This window comes from Stenella coeruleoalba (genome assembly GCF_951394435.1).
Source record: "Stenella coeruleoalba genome assembly, chromosome: X".
NCBI lineage: Eukaryota > Metazoa > Chordata > Mammalia > Artiodactyla > Delphinidae > Stenella > Stenella coeruleoalba.
The window spans coordinates 33,510,345-33,532,000 of NC_137152.1; the positions used below are offsets into that span (position 1 = coordinate 33,510,345).

The following is a 21,656-nucleotide window of genomic DNA, read 5'->3' on the forward strand; positions in this document are numbered from 1 at the left end:
GACTCCAGAACTGTGAGAAATAAATGTTTGTTGTTTAAGCCACCCTGTCTATGACATTTTGTTTTAGCAGCCCAAGCAGACTAAGACATATAATATAAATGCAAGGAATTCTAATTTCAGAGCTGTCCAGAATTCTGATAGGCGAATTAAATACTCAACCTATAACTTTTTGCTCAGCAGTATTAATAGCAATATTGCAATATTGGACTAATTGGACTAATAGCAATAGTAGCAATATTGGACTAACTTACAGAGACGCTGTATGGAGTAATCTATAAAACACTTGCATAAAGCAAGGATAAACAAGACTGTTTTAAAATTGGGTTACTGATATTTTCTAAAAGATTTTACATAAAACCTCAACTCAGGACCCAGGAATTCTTACACAATTATTAGTAATATTGCATTTCTGTTTATTCCTCCACAAGAATGACAAGAATGTTCTATTTATAGAGAAGACCCTATTGCCATGTTGACTAAGTGCCAGGTAACCTATTATACTCACTTGAGTGTCCAAGTTCAATCAGAACATCACAATTCTTTACCCTCAGGAATTCTGGCCAAGTGATTGAGGTGGAAGTCCTTATACAATAGGAGCAAAAATACTTTGGTTCTACCCTATCAAAATGAGAAAAATAAGAGTATCTAGAAGGGAACATTTTATCTAGTTGGTTACGAGGGATTCATAGGCCTAGAGCTGGAAATGACAGCCCCTGGATTTTAAAACAGCTGTCTTTTTCACAGTCTGTTTTATTTTGCATTTGAGGTTTGAAATGTCCACTGGCCATGCCAAGTGGAAATTTGAGGCAATTGTCAAAATGATTCAGGGAGAAATGCATGCAACCAAAACACATCACAGAAACGCAGCCAAACCCAAACATTTCACTAAAAACAGTGAACTATGGATTTGCTTTTGCCTGAATTATTTAGATAATTTCTTCATTTTTTCTCTTTGACTTTCCAGTAAAGACATGGCAAGAGAATATTCATTTCAACAATGACTCCTGTGTCACACAGAAATATAATTAGAATTAAATATAATTCTCCAATAAGGAAATAATTCATTTAGGAAGAAGTCTTTTTTTTTTTCAGAGAGCATCAGTCAGCTATATTTTACATCATCTTGAAATGATATTCCTGGTTAATTCAGAATTTAAATGCTAAAATTAGTTAAAGATAACCTGGCTTCACCTATTTTCACGCTGGCACAGTTTGCCTATTATTATAGTTAAAAATGACCGTCAATAATGACAACTAAGACTTGTGTCTTAGGTCTGGCTTTAGGTATATCCAAATATGTGCAATGACTGGTGGCTATCAGATATTAAATTTGCTTACATAGCCTTAAAATCATTGATTAGAAAACTGTAATATAAAGCTTAGAAATATGAGTTTTCTTTGACTCATGAAAATGGAAACAATAGAATAAATGCAAAGAACGGAAGAAACTAAATAATAAACTTAAGAATAGAAATTAATGAAATGGAAACTAAACAGATAGTATTGCCAAAGAAAAAGCTTTTTTTGGAAAAGATTAGTGAAATAGATATACTTCTGGCTAGACTGATATGGGAAAAAGAGAAAAAAATTTATTATAAAATGGGGTCACTATGAAAGATATAAATACAAATGTAGACAGTAAAAGAAAAGCTCAAATTTCCTAAATACAAAAACAGTAACGCAAAGCAGAAAAAAATCAACAGAAAAGAGTAAAACAAAGTAAATATAACAAAATAAAAATAAAAGTTATAGTATAAATTAATAATGTTGAAAGATATCAGTCATGTCAATAAATGTGAATAAACTAAATTTACCTGTTAAAAAAAGATTTTCAAATAGGCACATAAAACAAACCTAACAATTTAAAGGGATGGACAAAAATTTACCACACAAATGAAAAAATAAGAAAATATAATGTTACAATCTTTTTACCAAATTAGAATTCAGGCCCAAAAGCCATGAATGAAACAGCGAGAGATTCTTTATAAAGGTGAAAGTCACAATGCAAATTAAAGATATAATAGTTATGAATATCTATGTACCAAATAATATAATAATCACGTATACAGGGCAAGAACTATAAGAAATGCAAGGAGAAATAAATAGAAATGCACAATTAATAGGAGATTAACACAACACTCTCAGTACAAAACACATAAAGTGGACCATAAATAAGTAAATGTACTTTAGATATATATATCTAAAAGATCTAAACAAAAAAAGCAATAAGATATACTGCACATCATACCCTGACAATAGAAAATGTAACTTATTCTCAAGCACACTAGATCTTTTTCAAGAATTGATGGTATATTAGGACACTATTCCAAAACATCAGTTGGTTTCACAAAGTACAAGTATTAAACAAACAATACTGTACGATCACATTACAATAAAACTAGAAATTAAAATACGAGCCACAAACAGAACAAAACAAGCCTTTCATCTGGAAATTTAAAACCTTCTTATTAAATCTTGATGAAAAGTAAACACACAAAAAATTACAGAAACTTTGGAAAATAATGGTAATGAAAACACTACATAACAGAACCTATTAGGCACATTTAAAGCAGTGATCAGAAGAAACTTTATAATACTAAACATCTACATCAATAAAAATAAAATAATGAAAATACATTAATTAAAAGGTAAGAAAAGCAAAGTAAACCAAAGCAAAGTAAGGCAATATTAAAGATTAAATTAGAAATTAGTAGAGAACAGGAAAATAGTAGGTTAAATTAATAAATCAAAATCCTACATCTTTGGGGCTTCCCCAGTGGCGCAGTGGTTGAGAGTCTGCCTGCCAATGCAGGGGACACGGGTTCGAGCCCTGGTCTGGGAGGATCCCACATGCCGCGGAGCAACTAGGCCCGTGAGCCACAACTACTGAGCCTGCGCGTCTGGAGCCTGTGCTCCGCAGCAAGAGAGGCCGCGATAATGAGAGGCCCGCGCACCACGATGAAGAGTGGCCCCCGCTCGCCACAACTAGAGAAAGCCCTCGCACAGAAACGAAGACCCAACACAGCAAAAATAAATAAATTAATTAATAACTCCTACCCCCAACATCTTCTTTTAAAAAAAAAATCCTACATTTTTGAGAAAATCCAAAAATTAGATAAATCACTAGCTAATTTAATCAAAAAGGGAAGAAGCAAACAGATAAGCAAATAACAAGAGGGAAATTACTGATACAGAGGAAACATATTGTAAGAATCTACTTTGTATACCTCTTTGCAAATAAATCTGAAAAAGGTAGATTAAATCATTTTTTATAAAAATACAGTTTACAAAAAAATGACCCAGTAGAGACAGAAAGCTTAAACAGACCAATTTCTATAATTGAAATAGAAAAAGTTATCAAGAAATTACTTCTCATAAAAGCACCTAGCTCAGATGATTTCACAGAGCAATTTTACTAAACTTTTAGAGACCAGATAATCCTAATGAGAAATGCATTTAAAATGAAGGAAATTTTCCAAGTTATTTTTATGAAGCAAGTTTAACACCGGTCCCATAAAAAATTATTGGACCAATATCACTTATGAATATAAACATAAAATAATACATTAGCAAACAGAAATAAAACATTAGCAAACAGAGTCCAAAGCCAAACTATATTTTTGAAAATTATATACCATGGCAAACTGTTGTTTATGCCAGGAATGCATTGTACTTTTATATGATTTATTCTGCATTCTGCAATGTGTTTAAGGACTATATCAGTAAGAGAATTAGAGAGCTCAGCTTGCTCTCAGGTGATTTGCCTGTAGTTATTCTTCTCTTAAATTTTAGTTACTGGTGCCTACTCAAATGTTTGAAATTTCCTCTAAATCTCAGTATGACCTACAATTAAAATTAAATTATTTCCTGACTGAGTTGCAAGTCTCAAAAATTTGGCAACAGTGATCTTTCTCAAAAGGCATCACTTTTAATAACTATCAGAAAATTGAGGCCATTAATTTCAAAGCAGTTTTCTAGAGACATCCGTGCCAAAGAAAGACTGGGAATAACTGAGTTGCTATGTGATTATGAGTTTTATCTTATATCATAAATATTGGACTAAAATGGAAAGCCTTAGAAAGAAACATATACCTTTATTCATAAAGTCCTTGGACTGCTTATTTAAGGAAATCATCTAAGTCAGGATCTAAAGGAATTAATAGATTAAACTGACAATATTCTAAATAATCAGCAACCTAATTAGATAACTTACCAACTGATGATAACATTGAGTTTATTGTCCTTTCAGGGAGGTCTAATAAAAATTTGTCTATTGGTTTTTGAGAGCTGTACATATGATATGGCAAATCAGAGACAATGTGCCACAGTTTGAGGTCCCTCCTGCTGCTGTTTGTTGAGCAATAACTTAGGAAAGGGGGTTAGTGGCAGAGAAGGTGATTTTTCCTGGTGGCCTTTAATAAGATGTAAGATGTGTACACACAATTAATTACCATACCTACCACAGAGCTTACTACAAATCAAAGCATGCTTCATAGGACTTTTTCCATTTCTGCATGAGCCCATTTGGATGTTTATTGGTGACCTAATTTCTTTTCAAGGCTGTTCTTGATGTTAATATAAATTTGCTTTTATATGTATAGTACTACTGAGGACAAAGGGAAATGGAATGACCTCTGTAATTAGCCCAAAGGCCACCCCCTCTGAAGAACGGTTCTGAAAACTCCACTCACATAAAGTTCGCTCTAAATATTAACTTTTGCTGCAAGTTTCTATGGCAGACTTGGAAATAAGGATAACGTGTGAACTAATCTGCATTACCCTTATTAGTGGTCCATCCAAGTTGAGTGTAAAAATAAGGCAAACTGATAAAAGGTGAAGTCACAATATTCATCTCTGTGAATAAATCATTGGTTTATAATACTTTAAAGCAAAAACAACAAATATTTTTGAGCAACCACAAAGTAAGATATGATGCCAGACAGGATGGTGGGCGGGCTTTATTTTTTGTGTTGAAAAACGTTCATTTATGTTAAATGCTTCCTGTAGTAGACACTGATGATCCTCTCAGATTCCCTCGATTCTTTTTATCATTCTGGGCAAACTTCTGCTTCGAGATCATTTTGCTTCCAATATTGGACACCTGAGACACCTTGGGGGACTGCCCTTGGGTTACTAAAATCACTTTGTTGCAAACTGCTTTATTGCCTGGAGCTTACTTCCCTACCCACCTCCCCAGGAGGGTCTTTGGCCAATAACTAGCTTTTGAAAAAGTATGAAAGCCCAGACCCCTTGTTCCTGTCTGGACAACTTCTAAGGAACAGCACACTCCTCAGAGTTCCCCTTGGCGATCAGCTTCTCTTGATGGGGCTTTGAAATCTGAAATTGTATCTTTACTTGTCCTCTTCACACTCCCTGCCCTGCTTCCCCCAGTTCTTAACTGGTTTCTTCTGGCAGCATGTCCTTAATTAATCCCTTGCACATGAATCCTCATCTCATAATCCGCTTCTGAGGGACTCAACCTAAAATATTACTTCCACCTCAAATTTAAGAACTTAAAAATGTGAAAAACCCCACTGATTTCCCAGAAACAGACAGTTAAAAATTCTTTAAAAACATTCAGAAAGCAAGCAATGACAATTTCCTTGAATAGCTAATTGTGGGAGATGGAATGAATCATTGGGCCATGATGTCCAGCAGAAAGGATTTATCTCAATATGATATCATTCTTTCTGCACATAAATATATGTGGGTGTGGGACAGTGGAAAAACACACCAGGTTTGCCAAGGGCAGAAGCGCAAGTGAGAAGGTGAATGTGTACAGAAAGAGCTTTTTAATAGCTCTTTTAAAAAATCCAACAAGAGAAAAATATGAGAAAGAAGCTGAGAAAAATGAAATCATTTTCATTCACTCCAGACTTTCCATTATCTTTGTTCTCACTCCATTTTAGGAGAGGCATCTTTTTTTATAGTGTTTATATGGTATAAATCTGGAGAGTAAAAAAAGAGAAGTAAATTGGCTTTATAAAACCGTTTTTATAAAAAACTTAAAATACTGAAGAGAAGCCAAAAGAAGTAGATCCAATGACATATTTTAATTAATCTACTGAGTAGGACTTCAGCTCTAACCCCTGGAGATACAGGCAAAAAGTAGTAAAACCTAAGAGCACAGAAAAGAAACAGCCACTTAAACACAGAAGCCAAACATGGACAATCATTATTCTGAAACACAGAATGTCAGTGGGATGGACAGGGCATACTGCCCTGCTTGAATGAAAGCTTCACTAGGGCAAGAAACGGGTCTGCTTTGCTCACCACTGGAACGTTGTGAACTACCTACATATGTTTGTTAGGTGGATTATTGTATTAGTTAATTACATTATTATTTTATAATTTATTATAACAATGGATTATTTGATTTATAGTTTACATTATATGTGTATTATGTTATTTATAATGTATACTATACTTTATACTATCTTTTATTTATACTATATTTATTTATAATTATTTTATTTATAACAATCTACTAATGAATCATTTTATTTATTAATTACATTATTGTTTAATAATTTATTATACTAATTTATTGATTATTTTGATTGATTTTTATTTAATTATTTTAATTAGTTGATTATTTAATTGATTAATTACATTAAAAACATAATTGTGGGTTATTTCTTTACAAAGAATAGGTACCCTATGATTTGGCACATAATGGGTACTCAAAAATATATGTGGAATAAATAAACTCTTGATATCACAACTGGGACACACGGCCTGGTTAGTATGATTTCACTCATAAGAATAATGGAAACAAATGTTTTAAATCATGACTGTCTTGAAAAATTTGAGATGTGTGAATCTGATTGGCCCAACCTAGCAAAAAAAGAAAACCTCATTTGCCCAAAACCTACAGAAAAGAAGTATCCTGTGTCCAATTTTAGGCCTGAAAAAGGCCTAATACTGACTTTCCAGCTTCCCACTTAGCCCAAATAGTTAACAGTAACAGGAGTGATTATTGTAACCTAAGTTGAATAAATACTGGAAAATCTTTAAAGATTTTTAAAAGATGGTAAGAGTCGATATAATTTCACTGGTATCTTTGAGATTAAGTATAATGGGGCTTATGAGAATAAGGCAAAGGAATAGAACAATGAATGCAAGAGAGCTTTTTTATATATGGTATCTAATCTAGTCAATACACAATATCTAATATGAAGAAGAGGCATATTGGATATTAAATAACATTAAGAAACAGCACTAAGAGTGAAGATACATTCTTAAAAATTTTAAAGGAATCCTATGCCTTCAACCAATCTATGATATATAAAGTGTATTTCTTTTATCTCCTTATGAGTCCCCATATTCTGCTATCTACTCCCTAATTTCCCCTGGCAGATTGCAGATCCAAGCTTTGGTTCATAGCTTTGATGCTTTTTACCGGCAATGTATAGTCCCAATAACAATATACATGCCATCCCAATTAGAAGAGAGCTTGACAGTCAATTTACTAACACTAACAGAATAGTAACATTTTCTTTACTTGCATAATGTGGCATAAGTATATTTAATGGAATTCAATCTCAATTCAATGGATATCTACTCAAGCTCAGGAAGAAATACTGTAGACCTACTCTATTTATATATCCCCATTTTAAAATAAAGAAACTGTATTGTAATTATATTAATTAATTTACTCACACAGACTGCTTCATACCAACCCATGGAGGTAGTTCCTATCTCCATAGTACAGATGAGAAAACTGGCTCTCAAAGAGGATATGACATTTTTGTACTTTCCCAGACTTTATGGTTTCTGCTCCTGCTTGGATATCTTGGCCTATCAGATGGCATTTTTTAAAAGGCTACATACAGTAATAAGAGCTTTATAAAAATCTCTATTATTAAATTTTTCTTCTCCTTAAATAAGCAACATCGTCCCCTCTTGTTTAATGAAAACTGTTACTAGAACTAATTAACTCCTGGGCTTCCCTGGTGGTGCAGTGGTTAAGAATCCGCCTGCCAATGCAGGGGACATGGGTTCGAGCCCTGGTCCGGGAAGATCCCACATGCTGCGGAGCAACTAAGCCCATGCGCCACAACTACTGAGTCTGCGCTCTAGAGCCCGCAAGCCACAACTACTGAGCCCATGTGCCACAACTACTGAAGTCCACTCGCCTAGAGCCCGTGCTCCGCAACAAGAGAAGCCACCTCAATGAGAAGCCCGCGCACCACAACGAAGAGTAGCCCCCACTCGCTGCAACTAGAGAAAGCCCGCGCGCAGCAATGAAGACCCAACACAGCCATAAATAAATAAAATAATTTTTTAAAAAAGAACTAATTAACTCCTTCTTGAAAAGTTCAGTTAAAATGCTTGCCTTCTTTTAGAGAATTACAATTCTCAATGCTGGCTTTCTCACAGCAAGAAGAAAACAGAAAGGACAAACCATGAGCAGAAAGGGAAAAAGGAAAAAGAAATAAATGCTATATCCAGGGTACACCTGGATATGAGAAACACCATTCAACCAAACTGCCTGTAGTCTCAGGTTGAGTTTTTTCTCCACGGAAGCAGAAGTCATTGATTCTCTCCAGGCTTGAGAGGTGGTGTTTGCAAGGATCAAGGAAATGAGGGACAGGGGGTTAGACACATTTCAGCATTTAGGTTATTTTATTTCTCCTCTAACTGGACAAAAACACCCTTGCTCCTAAGAAATACTTTATTATACATGACAATTGGATGAACATCGGGTTACAGACTAAAAGCAGCTGTTGTAGGTCAAACAGCAGAATATCACTGAAATCTTGAATGTACTTTCCAAAGATAATTAATAGTAACATATGTATGCCACTCTTGGCAAAACTTGAAAATCAATCACACCTAATTGAATTTTAAAAATTTATTTAGGAAAAAAATTATTCTAGCTTTTGAGGTCAGACTTCTTCAGCTCAACTTAAATTACTTCCTCTATTTCTCAGATGTATTATCTTGTGTTAGTGAGTGAGAAAGTAAGGATGTGTGTTATTGCTTTGTCACTGTTGCAAAAGAAAACATTGCTTCAAAAGACAAAGAATCAAAATGAGAAACTGGGACTTCCGTGGTGGTGCAGTGGTTAAGAATCCACCTGCCAATGCAGGGGACACGGGTTCAATCCCTGGTCCAGGAGAATCCCACATGCAACTAAGCCCATGCGCCACAACTATGGAGCCTGCGCTCTAGAGCCCACGAGCCACAATTAGTGAAGCCCGCGTGCCTAGAGCCCGTGCTCTGTAATAAGAGAAGCCACCACAACAGGAAGCCCACGCACCACACGAAGAGTAGCCCCTGCTCACCACAGCTAGAGAAAGCTCACGCACAGCAACGAAGACCCAACGTAGCTGAAAATAAATAAATAAATAAATTTTAAAAACTGAGAACCTTCCCTTCCCCTTAAAAAAAAAAAACTATACATCTATGAGGGTGACCATAAAACACTCAAGTAGTATAAAAAGATGATCCTTTAACAAGTAGGTATGCTGAGTCCTGACATGGCAGCCTGTAACTGAGTCCTTTTGGATTTCACAGTAGAGGAAAGAGAGGTTTAGCACGATTAGAGGAGATTTATACACGGTGTGATGTCAGGAGCATCAGAGACAATTCTGGAACTAGCAGATCAGCGAATTTCTAAGCACAACATTGCACAACAATTATGGATAAGAATGCTCCTACTACTGAACTTGATTGTGTGTAAGGACCAAGATATGCCTAAATCCAAGCATTTGGTCCACAGAACCCTAATGTCCACCTCTCACATTGCTTAAATAATAAATAAAATTTGAGGGAAAACAGGTGAGATAACCATCAAAGCCACCATCAAAAGCCACCATCAAAGCCATTGGAAAAGAGTTCCCTCCTTTGATATTTAGCTTGTTTACTTTTTCTTGCTACTCCCCATACACATAATCGAGTCTGGTAATTCACTTCTGAAAATACAGTTAATAACCCAAAGCCAGTTCACTGTGGCAGTGACAGAACACCAACAAATGACCAGAAGAGCAATTCGGTCTTGACAAAACGGGAACCAATGTCGTGATTTTTTTATGTTTAATATGACTCTTAGATCCCTTAAAAGCTACCAGTACATTAGTTTCTGTCTAAGAACATGAAAGTCCAGCATATATCATTTACCTAATGAGCCAGTGATTTTTCATATAATTTTTATGTTCTCTGTTAACTGAAAGGCATTTGGGAGAAAATTAAAGTTGATGATTTCCGTGTGTTCATTAAAAGGAAAACTAAGTTTTTTCCCTAAGATTTACTATTTTTTATATATTCCCTTTTGCTGCTTATTTTGCATTTGCAACATAGGGGATGTGGAAGATATTTGTTGAATGATAATGCTAACCCCCAAAATGCCAATCTTTCATCTTCTAAATGATAAATTGCCCCCACTTCTTCCTCCTACTCACACTCTTTTTTCCATGAAATAAGCAAAGATTTCGTTAGGTGGGTCCAGAGTCCAACCATGTCTTCAAGTGCTTTTAGACACACAACCCTTGTTAATTGTCAGCAGAGATTACATTGTTAACTGTCACATGAGATTTAGGTAGCAAGGCAAACCTCTTCTTCAACATTTCCTTTGCATCTTTTGGGCGCCTGCTTTCTTCAGATGTACGGAGCCCAACATCAGTTTTTATACAACTGATTCTGTATTCCAGCATTGTCTGCATTTGGATGACAGCTGAGAGTGGCCAGAAGTATGACAAAGCACTGCCATATGGAAATATTTCTATTTATGTGCGCACCTTCTTTGAGTGGAGCTCATTAGTGTGCAGTCTGAAGGAAAAGAACTGAGCAAGACAGCCACATGACTGCTGTGAAAATTCTGTCATCCTTAACAGGCCAATTTCTGCCTCACTCTCCACACCTACTCAGACATCTGGCAGAAGTCCAACCCTTACTAACTGAGTAGCTTGGGACAAGTTCCTTTGCTGCTCTAAGCCTTCGTTTTTCTTCTTTTAAAAACTTTTTTTTATTGGGGTATAGTTGTTTTACAATGTTGTGTTAGTTTCTACTGTACAGCGAAGTAGAGTTCCCTGTGCTATACAGCAAGTTCTCATTAGTTATCTATTTTATACATATTAGTGTAAATATGTCAATCCCAACATCCCAATTCATCCCACCCACACTTCCCCCCTTGGTGTCCATACGTTTGTTCTCTACATCCGTGTCTATAGTTCTGCCTTGCAGACAGGTTCATCTGTACCATTTTTCTAGATTCCACATATATGCTTTAATATACGATATTTGTTTTATTCTTTCTGACTTACTTCACTCCATATGACAGTCTCTAGGTCCATCCATGTCTCTACAAATGACCCCATTTCATTCCGTTTTACTAAGCCTTCTTTTTCTTATCTGTAAAACAAACATAGTAACAGAGCTTGGCTGATCAAATTTATTTTTAAGAATATTTTTTGGAATTAATTCACAATGACAGGAAAGTTGTCAGAAAGTACAAAAAACTCCTGTACACCCTGTTTAAGCCACTGAATATATAGTAATTTGTTTCACAGCCATATAAAACCAATACACCAATGGACCTTTTTCTTTTTAATGTTGTATATTTCCCCATGTCATGACACTCCCACTAGACTTTATAGTAAATGTTTCTACAGAAAACCTCTTCTACTCATGATCAACTAGCCCATATTTCAGTTTATGTCTTGGTCCCAAGGAGTTCTAGACAGTGCATACATGTATTTAAGACTCTAAGAGAGAATTCAATGACATACTTCTTTCCCATCCCAATCTGAGGCCTGGCATTAATTTGTAGACAATATCTGCTCTTGTCATCTTTGCTTCCTCCTTTGGCTAGCCATCTTCTCACATATCCAGAAATTTATACCTTTGCCTCAACCATAATGCAAAATAAAACAAAAAAGAATTATATCTATAGCTGATTAATTCTGTCCCTTCTGAGTTGAATCTTGATTACTGCTCTTCCAGAGAGCAATCTTATTCAAGGCTCTTCTCTCAAAATGGATGAATAAGAGTTCAACCAAGTGAAGAAGGGGAAAGAGAATGATCTAGGAACAACTTCAGAGCATACAAAATCCCCATGGTGGGAGAGCGCATGTGAAGGAAGGCAGAAGTGGTACATGATACAGTTGGGGAGGTAAGGTGGAGTCATACAATGCAAAATCTTCATGGAGAACATTAAAAATTTAGCTTTTTAAACTAAGAACAATAAGATGCTGAAGGGTTTTAGGAGTGTGGGGGAGGTGGCATGATCAAAGTACCCTTTGAAAAAGATGAGTCTGACCAAAGTGAATGAGAGCATGGTGAATACACAGACAACAGTTATGAGGCAACGAAAGCAGCAATCTAGTGAGAGATTATGATAGCCTGGATTAGTGTGATAGCAATGAAAATGAAGACAAGATGGAGGTAACTGCAGAGAGGATCCGAAAGTTACTGCTCACCATTGTTTCTTACACATTTCATTTCTCTCATCTTGGAAAAATTTCTGATTTAATTTTAATTTGCCTGGAGAATTTCCTCAGTTTCTTTAGAAAGGATGCATAGTTAACATACTTCCTGGGCCCTTGCATGTGTAAAAATGTGTCAGTATTGCCTTCATAACACAATGAGATCATGGGCTGCCATATTTTTCTCTCCAAATTTTATAAATGAGATACCCTAACTTCTAATTTTATATATATAGCAGAAAAGAAATATTTTTCCTTTTGATTATCTTCCTTTTTGTTTTCACTTTCTTTTTCCTGTGTGAAAGTTTCCAAGACACTTTACCCTAGAATTTCACCAGATATATCTCTAGGAGTGTATCTTTTGTTTCTTTAATCCTGTCTGGTACCCAACGATCATTTTGGATCCGAAAACTTGATTACTTTTAAAGTTCAGATAAGTGTTTTCTTCTAAAATTTCTGGAATTATTGCTTCCTTTCCTTCACTTTTTACTTTCTTTCCTAGAATGCCTATTCTTAGCAAAAATCTCTTGGCTTGTTCTATAACGTATTTCCTTTTTTTACTCATGATTTCTATTTCTTCATGTTTTGCTTCACTTTTTGAGATAGTTTCTATATTTGAACTTCAAATCACTCATTCAGTTTTCTACAGCGTTGATTCCATTTTTTCACTTCTTTGAAATCTTCAAATTCACAAATCATTTTCTTTCAATTTCTCACATCTTTTTGCTTTCTCATGATTTCTTTGTTGTATTTCCGTTATTTTTCATAAGAAATCTCATCACAGATTTTTTTTAAGTTTTCTTCTAATTTTGTAACTCCTCTCCTTTGAACTACTAGGTCCCCTTAACTGACCTGTGAATCACATGTCCACTCATTTCAGCAAGTGGAGAAATCTCTCTGGGAACCATTGCCAGTAGTGATATTGGGGCCTGTCAGGCTATGGTAGCTTTGCAGAAGAATGAGGTTAGAAGTTTTTCATGTTTAACCTCTGGTGAAACAACTGGGCTGATAGCTCCTGAAGACTCTTATCCACGTGTGAGCTTTGAGTGGCTGCCATTTTTTTGCGTACTGGAACGGGAGCAGTTCATAGCAGCAGTCCCCCTCACGGGTAGCAACATCCATGGGATCAGCAGAGTGGCTCGGGGATTTGGTGGTGAGCAGGAAGAAAGGGCTGACCTCCACAGGTTTAGGGGATCCCTACACTCTGCCATCTGCCCTCTCAGAGAGCCTTGGAATCAGAGCTCGTTACTCCAGGCTACATCAGAGAAAATGGTTTCCTCCCTCCTGGTGATTGAAATCAGGCTGCAACAACAACGCCTTCACCTCCTAGCCTGGTTTCTACAAGGGCATCTGGGAAGCCTGAAGGTTCCAGATGTATAGGATCCCTTCCAGGTACCTACAATAAAACATGATCATCTCTACACCACCTTCCCTGCTCCCACCCAAAGACACATACATACATAAGCTTTAACTTACTGCTTGATTCACTCCAGGAGGAAGTTGAGGGAAATAGGAATAAAAAACATGTGCTCAGGCTGCCATCTTCCCAGAATCCCTCCTCTTGGGTAGTGGGATTTTTTTATCTTTATTTTTTCCTTTCACGTATACTAAAACCCCCTTGAAGGCAGGGACATTAGGTAGTTTTTTTTTTAAGACAAATTGTATAATGAGGATAGGTTAATCGAACTCCAGCTGATTTCCTTAAAAGCACTGATGGCATTCGAAACATGATTCGTAATTGGTAAGCGGGTGAGCCAAGCAAAAACACATACCTTGGAAATGACAACTAAGAAATATGGTCACATTAGCACCAGAAATTGATTTTTTTTCTCAAGCTGTTTGCCAGTTTTGCATTGATTAGTCGTTGTCCTTGAAAATCAAGATACTATTGATCTGCATCAAGTACTTAAAGGGTTCTCGAGAAATATTTGTGGATTTTGATGAATTACATATAAGACCACGGTAGACAGGTCTACGCAATTTTCATCGTTTAGATTTCTTAACTCTGTGCACCTTTCTTTCCTTATCAACTGACATCACCTAGTTAATAAAACCTTTCTGATTCCCAAATCACTTCTAAGAACGTGTGGTTTTGAATAGTTTCATGATAAACTATCTCAGGAAATGCTTGACCTGCATTAAGGTCTTGAGTGTCCTAGTTCCATAGTTGATCAATAGAAACATTCTCGAAGATGCGTTGTTGAAAGTATAAAGTACTTAAGCCCATAATTTTCTTCTGCTGTGAATGCAATTGGCTCCCATTTTAAGCAAAAGCACTTTGAGAGCGTAAGAACGATGAACACTGCCTCTCTCTGGATACAGGAATAGGAACAAGGACACTCTAAACAAAGTCAGAAAGGAGTGGTAGAAATAAGAATGAAATTGGGACAAGAGGTATGTTTTCAAGATTAATTAGCTCCCTACTACTATGGCTAAAAGAATACAGAATATCGCTAAATGTTAAGTAAGGAAAATTACCAAACCACCTAAAGAAGCGCTCTGTGGAAGAGTCAAAGGTTTATAAAACTGAACAGAAAGTCTCTATTCTCCCTTCTTCCCGTACAAATAAAATGGAGGGATTTTTCTTTTTCTTTTCTAAGTTTAAATGAGACTACAGAGGCTCAGGTGGCCCTGAGAGCCTCGGAATTGAGATTATTATGTAGAGATGACAACTAGAGAAGTCTCAACCCGAGGTTCGACTTAATTGGTTTCTGTCTACAGGACCCCATATTATTTATCCCAATATGGTTCCAAAATTCTCTGCTTCCCTGCAAAGTAGATGTTCCTGAAGGTTACCTCCTGCCTACCAGCGTGAGCCTCTATTAGTTGAAATGTTTTGTAATAGTTGTTGCTTCCATTTTAGCTCAGCTGGATTCAAGATGGGAAAGGAGGCGGGTAGCTAGGGTGGATTTAGGGGGGGACACGGGGCTATATTTCACCGACATGTGCTTTAGGAAATAGTTTTGTGTGATTCCTTCTTGTCCTAATAAAAAATTCTGCCACCACACTGGGCACCAGTACTCTGCTTAGAACCTGGCAAGAGAAACCCCTGACCTGGAACTCTAGTTTTAGACAGTCCCATTCTAGTCCTCCCCAAACTGTCCCCTACTACACAAGGTGAGAAGTCCATGGAGTCAAGGCGTCTGAGCCCTCTAATTTGAACCAGGATTTCCAGATTTTTATGAAAGTATATTTGTCAAGATAGAAGGATGAAATATATTTTATTTTGCTTTTTGCTAGCTTGCTTTATAACATTTATATTTTAGATAGTTTGCGGGCCTTCGTTTGTACTCCTGACCTGGTCCCCACAAATGGTAGAAATGGGCCTGCTTGTCCCTACTCCTTTAGGGCAGGAGAAGACTCTGCTTGACCAGTTCTGGACCAGTTCCAGTGCTGCTCCTTTCCCATCTCAGAACAAGACTTTCAACCTAGTGTGTGTTTCTGGCTCTCCCACTAACTAATTGGGGGACCGACGCATGCTACTTCCTCTGAGTCTTGGTTTTCCCATCTGTAAAACAAGAAGATTGAACAAGATGAGCTAAAGCTTCCTTCCAGTTCTTCCACCAGTAAGGGTGGCAAAGACTAGATAGCTATTCTTGGCCTTTCAGGGTTTAGTGGGGTCTTTAAATACTTTTGAACCAAGGTTTCTGCAGGTAAAGCAGAGTGGGTCCTCAATACCTGTGTGTGTCATGAGTATGCAATGGAGTTGCAGTAGGCCTCACCAATTTGTGCATATGCAAATGAATTTGATAACACTGAGAACCTGAGTTTTACCAGTTTCTACCTATATGCTTAAGGTAAAAGCCCTTGCCCTCAAATTTTCATCCAACTGTTTATGGGCATTCCCAGGGTTTCTCAATAGTTCTTAGGTTTCTTCACTCTAAGATGCCATGTTAGTGTCTGCTGGAGATTGCCTTTCCCCTTGACCTTCTACACTGCACCTGTCGTCCCTGTGGGTGACAGACAGCATGAATAGTGATGCCAGGGCACCATCTCCTGATGCCTCCAAGGCTATAGTCCTACAGAATGAGGTGCACACCACGCTGATAGAGGAATGCCCCTCTGCCCTTCTCTTCCTTTTATTTCCTAATTTGTTCCTGAGAAAGGAAGCGGGGTGAACAAGCTCTACTCTCTCACACAGTCATATGAAAGAAGAGTTTCTCTCGAAAGGACTCAAACACAAAACCAAGGACCATAGGACAGACCCTGACACTGGCTCCAGTATCTCTCCCCAGGTACTGAATGTCCTCTGGCCCCTTCCCCACATAAATATCAATCAGGCAGATGTCCATGGATTACTGGCCCACTAACCTATTAGGTATACCAAGTATGTGAACACAACCGGGAGAGAACAAGTCAGTGAATGAATGAGTGGGTGAGATAACTAAATACCAGGAAAATGATGGCATACAGTGATATTAGGCTGACTTTCCAAACGTCTCAGAAATTCATTCAGATCCATATTGCTTGTGGAGATTAGCTGTATATTTTAGGCCTCGGCGAATAGTTCTTGCATTTTGGGCAATAGACAAAGTTAATCATTAATATTCACTCAGTACTTATGATGTGCCAGGAACCGGGATACACATTTATGTGCATTATCTTTTTTATTCCTTTAGGTCAGGGGTGGATAAACTTTTTCTGTAAATGGCCAGACAGGTAATTACTTTCAGTTTCGTAAGCCATAACATCTCTGTCACACTATTCAGCTCTGAAAGCTGAAAAGTAAACACATGTAGATTATGCTGTGTTCCAATAAATCTTTATTTACAAAAATAGGGTGCAAACTGAATTTGGCCCACAAGCCATAGTTGGCTGACCCCTGCTTTATGAAGTTCATGAGGTTGGTGCTGTTTGCATCTATATTTAACAGACAAGGATACTGAAGCATAAAGAAGCTAAGCAACTCACCCAAGATCCCAGATACCAAAGAGTGGAACTGGGATTTGAACCTAAGCAGTCTGATTTCAGAGCTCACAATCTTTAGTACTGAGTCATTTCTGGCACTTGGCAGTAAGTTAGAGACTACCCTTAGGTGGAGAGCTTAAGGGCTGAGACCTGCCTGTGGATCTGGATTACGTGTGGGCTTAATGTTTCCTTCCTTAATCATCATCAATGCCAACCCAGAGCTTGATATATGCTGATCATCCGTTTTTAAAAAAAAAAGTCAGTAACAAATGAAAGGTCACTTTTCTCACTTCGAAATATCAGGAATGGGTGGTGTGTACTCCATCTAACAACGCTTAATTACAGAATTGCAGTATTCATGACTTCTTAATTGCTCTAAAGATATGATCTCATTTACTACTCATCAATTTCCTTTCCAACACGTCCCCTCGAGCCAGCTCTACCTTTCATAAGAAAGCATGAGTCAATACTAGTAATAATAATAATAATTCTATTAACAACACATTTATATCATACTACTCTAAGCCACTCACTCTTCTAAGCACTTTGAATATATTAATTCATTTAATCTTCACAGCAAACATTTTACAGATGAAGAAACTAAGACCTAAAAGTTGCTTGGCCAAGGGTAAAATACCAGTAAGTGGCACAACTAGAATTTGAATCCAGGCAATCTGGATCTGAAACCCATGCTCTGAATTACCATGCCTGACAGCCTTTCAAGGAGGATTTTTTAATATCTTAAAAGCTAAAATACGTCATTTTGGTAAGTCCCCTCTGTGTACATAGAATGTAAACTGCATTTCATGATCTATCATGGAAGACTCCTCTACATTCTTCCTTATTAGAGAGGTTGTAACATGCCTGGAGTGTGAAGGCAGGGGGCAGCCCCCATCACCAGTATCTCTTGCTCACTCCTTTCTTTTTTTTGGCGGAGCCTCGCGGCATGCGGGATCTTAATTCCCCAACCGAGGATCCAACCCGTGCCCCCTGCAGTGGAAGCACAGAGTACTAACCACTGAACCGCCAGGGAATTCCCTCTTGGTCACTCTTGACACTGGTAATTGCAGATGCCAGTGCAGATCCCCTGAGACAATTTAGAGGAGTGATTATTTGAGTGTGTGTGGGAGTGGGGGGTGGGTAGAGTATGAGGCACGTCAGGAATGTTCAGGGACAAGGATGGGGGTATATTAACATTGTGAAATGGAAGCATTTCCTTTCTTACCTTAACACTTTTCTACCACAAATTTTCTCTCTTGAAACTTTATTCCCTTCAGAGATGTCGCAGGTAGTGTTGCTGGGCCACTAATAGCTCCTTGGAGTTTACCATTTCCTTACATGCAGTCCAGCTTCTCACTGCCAGCTCCTGTGCCTCTTTGCCTGCGAACTCACTCTGGCCTCCAAAGTCCTCTCTGCCTACAAGCTTGGCAGAGTGAAAACACCAGGGAACTAAGCAATGATTAATGAGAGCTGGTGTAGAAATACTCCAGCATCATTACCCCTCAGGCAGAATACATTGAGGCACATGTGTTACTATGGCTCTCAGAACTCAAGAGAATTAAGTTCCAGCTGTCCAGAGTGGAATCTGGCTTGGTAATTGTATCAATCAGGGTTCCACCAGAGAAAAAAACGCAATCATATATGTATATAATTCTTTGCAATAAATTTCATTCGCACACATCACATATGTGTATATGTGTGTGTGTGTGTGTATACATATATACACATATGTGATGTGTGCATATGAAATTTATTGCAAAGAATTGTCCTATGCAGTTACGTGATTGTGGAACCTGGTGAGTCTGAAATCCCTGGGGCAGACCTTTAGGAAGTGCAGGCTAGAACTCTCAAGCAAGAGCTGGTGCTATTTGCACTTTACGAGGCCAGGTGCCACATCATTGGGAAGCCTTGCTTCACCAGCTCACTGTCTTAGTGGATTAGGTGCTTCTCCCCCTGAGCTCTATGCCATTTGTCTCATATTTATATGATAGCACCTCTATTACAATTGCCTGTCTGCTGCTTGAGCACAAGCACCATCATTTCTTGGTGCCTACCTTCTGATTCAGTGCCTGACACAAGATGGTCAACAAGTGTTTGAAAAGAATTGAATGAACCCAGCCAGCCCCTTGAATCACATCATTATGTGCTTGCTTTGAACTGGGAGGACCCAGAATATATTTGTATTTTAAGTGTCATAATGTTCATGGAGTAACTATTATCCCCCATACAGGGCTTTTAGGTCAACATTTTCTTCTGTGTATTTACCTTGTCGGTGACATTTTTACAAACAGAAAAAATTTTTCCCCATGTTGCCATCTTCCATATCACCCACCTGGCTCCACTCCTAAGAATAACTCACAAGTTTTTTTAAGTGTAGATTTGCAAAGTAGCTTTCATGAGTAAGAGTGCCACTCATCTATGAGAACCCAGCAGAGTTTTCTGGAGGCAGCTTGCCAAGAAGGCCAAGATGGTGAGTGGTTCCAACTCACTGAACCATCCATTGGAATTTTCCATTCTAAATAGAAATGATGGCTAAAAATGGTTTTCAAAATGGTAGACTTTCAGTTGAAACATGAAACTTCTCAAGGTATGGCCTGTATATGTGGGATCCTCTTGCCCATTTCCCAGGAGAGAGATCCACTTCAGCCTTACCTGTAGGTTCACCTTATTCCCCACTTTGAGATGTAGCCTCCTGCGTGCTGGCTGAATGTGAGTAGAGGAGACAGGATGGAGATCCATCCTACCGCAAAGTCCTAAACCTTAATGAGAGAGGAAACCTGGCCCATTCTTAATGTGAGTGGTATTTCACTGTGCATTGTTCTAGCAGAGCTAATGATAACAACAGCAGCAGCTACTGCTTGTCAAGCACAACTTGCCAGACACCCCACTGAGATGCTGCCATACATGACAGCGTCGAATCTTCACAATCAGCCTGCGTGGTAGATTCTGTGAGCCCCATTGTACAGCTGAGGAGACTGTGGTCACACAGGTAATGAATTGGGGGAAATTTAAGGAATCTGAGTTCCATTCTTAGACACTCTGATTAAATAAGACTTACTGTGAGTCCAGCTCTGACCTTTTGCTTTAATTCTAAACCTGGGTCTCTATCTTGATAAAAATCTGATGAAGGGCTTCCCTGGTGGCGCAGTGGTTGAGAGTCCACCTGCCGATGCAGGGGACACAGGTTCGTGCCCCCGTCCGGGAAGATCCCACATGCTGCGGAGCGGCTGGGCCCGTGAGCCATGGCCGCTGAGCCTGCACGTCCGGAGCCTGTGCTCTGCAACGCGAGAGGCCACAACAGTGAGAGGCCCGCCTACCGCAAAAAAAAAAAAAAAATCTGATGAAGATGATGTCTCTAATTTATTGAGGCCCTACTATGTGCCTTGTGCTATGCATTTTAACCAAGTGATGGTGCCAATCTGCACCAGAGCCTGGGATCTTCCCACTGCAGAACAGACCCCTGTCCCCTCAACGATGAGGTTCAGGCTGGCTTTCTCCAGTTGTCCTAGTAATTGTGGCCTTGCCCAGGGACCCCAGCCATGTGATTGAGAGCTGGCTTCCTTCCAAACCCCTGCTGCCTCTATTCCAATGGAATCTCTGCCCACCTTTTGTCCCAAATCTGCTGTCGCAGACCTTCTGAAACCACTGGCTGCCTGTCTGCTGAGTATCCCACTGCTACCTCCCTGCCCCCAAGCAACTGGCTCTGCTACCTCCTATCACCTGACCTTATGCTCCCCTGTCTGACTGGTCTCCCCCCTCACATCCGTCTGCACTTGTCTGTGAGCACCTGACCCACTTCCAGTGAGGGATGTCTTGTTTTTCAGGTTGAAGCCTCAGCTGGCTTCTCTGGCCTCACCCCAGCCTTTGAGGTCTGAGAGCCCATTGTGAAGAACTAGGTACAGCCTTCATCTCTAAGATCCGTACAATCATGAATGACAAATCAAGACATAAAGGCTTTCTTCAAGATCTGATTCAAATATCACTTTGGAAGCGACTGAACCCCCAAAGTACTTTATATTTACTTCTCTTGAGGCACACAACAATTTCTGTTGTATTTAAGCATATTTATACCTTACACATTTAATCTTTCCATTCAGAATACACACCCAGGGCAAGAATGAAGTGAATTCGTATTTGTGTTGCTCAAGGTAATAGCAAAGTGGGGGAAAGCTAGGTGTCTTGAAGCATAATTCCCTCAATGACTCAAATAATCTTCAGTCAAGTTACTAAATTCACAAACATTTAGAATTTATCAAGGAAAAGCATTTTTCTCATATATAAAATATTATTAATAATGAAAATCACACTAAAATTTACTCA

At 38.3% G+C, this 21,656-nt stretch overlaps 1 long non-coding RNA gene across 1 annotated transcript in view; it reads right to left on the reverse strand.

The window, feature by feature from the left end:
• Positions 1-21,656, reverse strand: part of LOC307179879 — a 229,218-nt gene that overhangs the window by 190,785 nt on the left and 16,777 nt on the right. The window contains exon 2 of the long non-coding RNA XR_013825584.1: positions 11,268-11,355. This is a non-coding gene — a long non-coding RNA (uncharacterized lncRNA). The remainder of the gene's footprint in view (positions 1-11,267; positions 11,356-21,656) is intronic.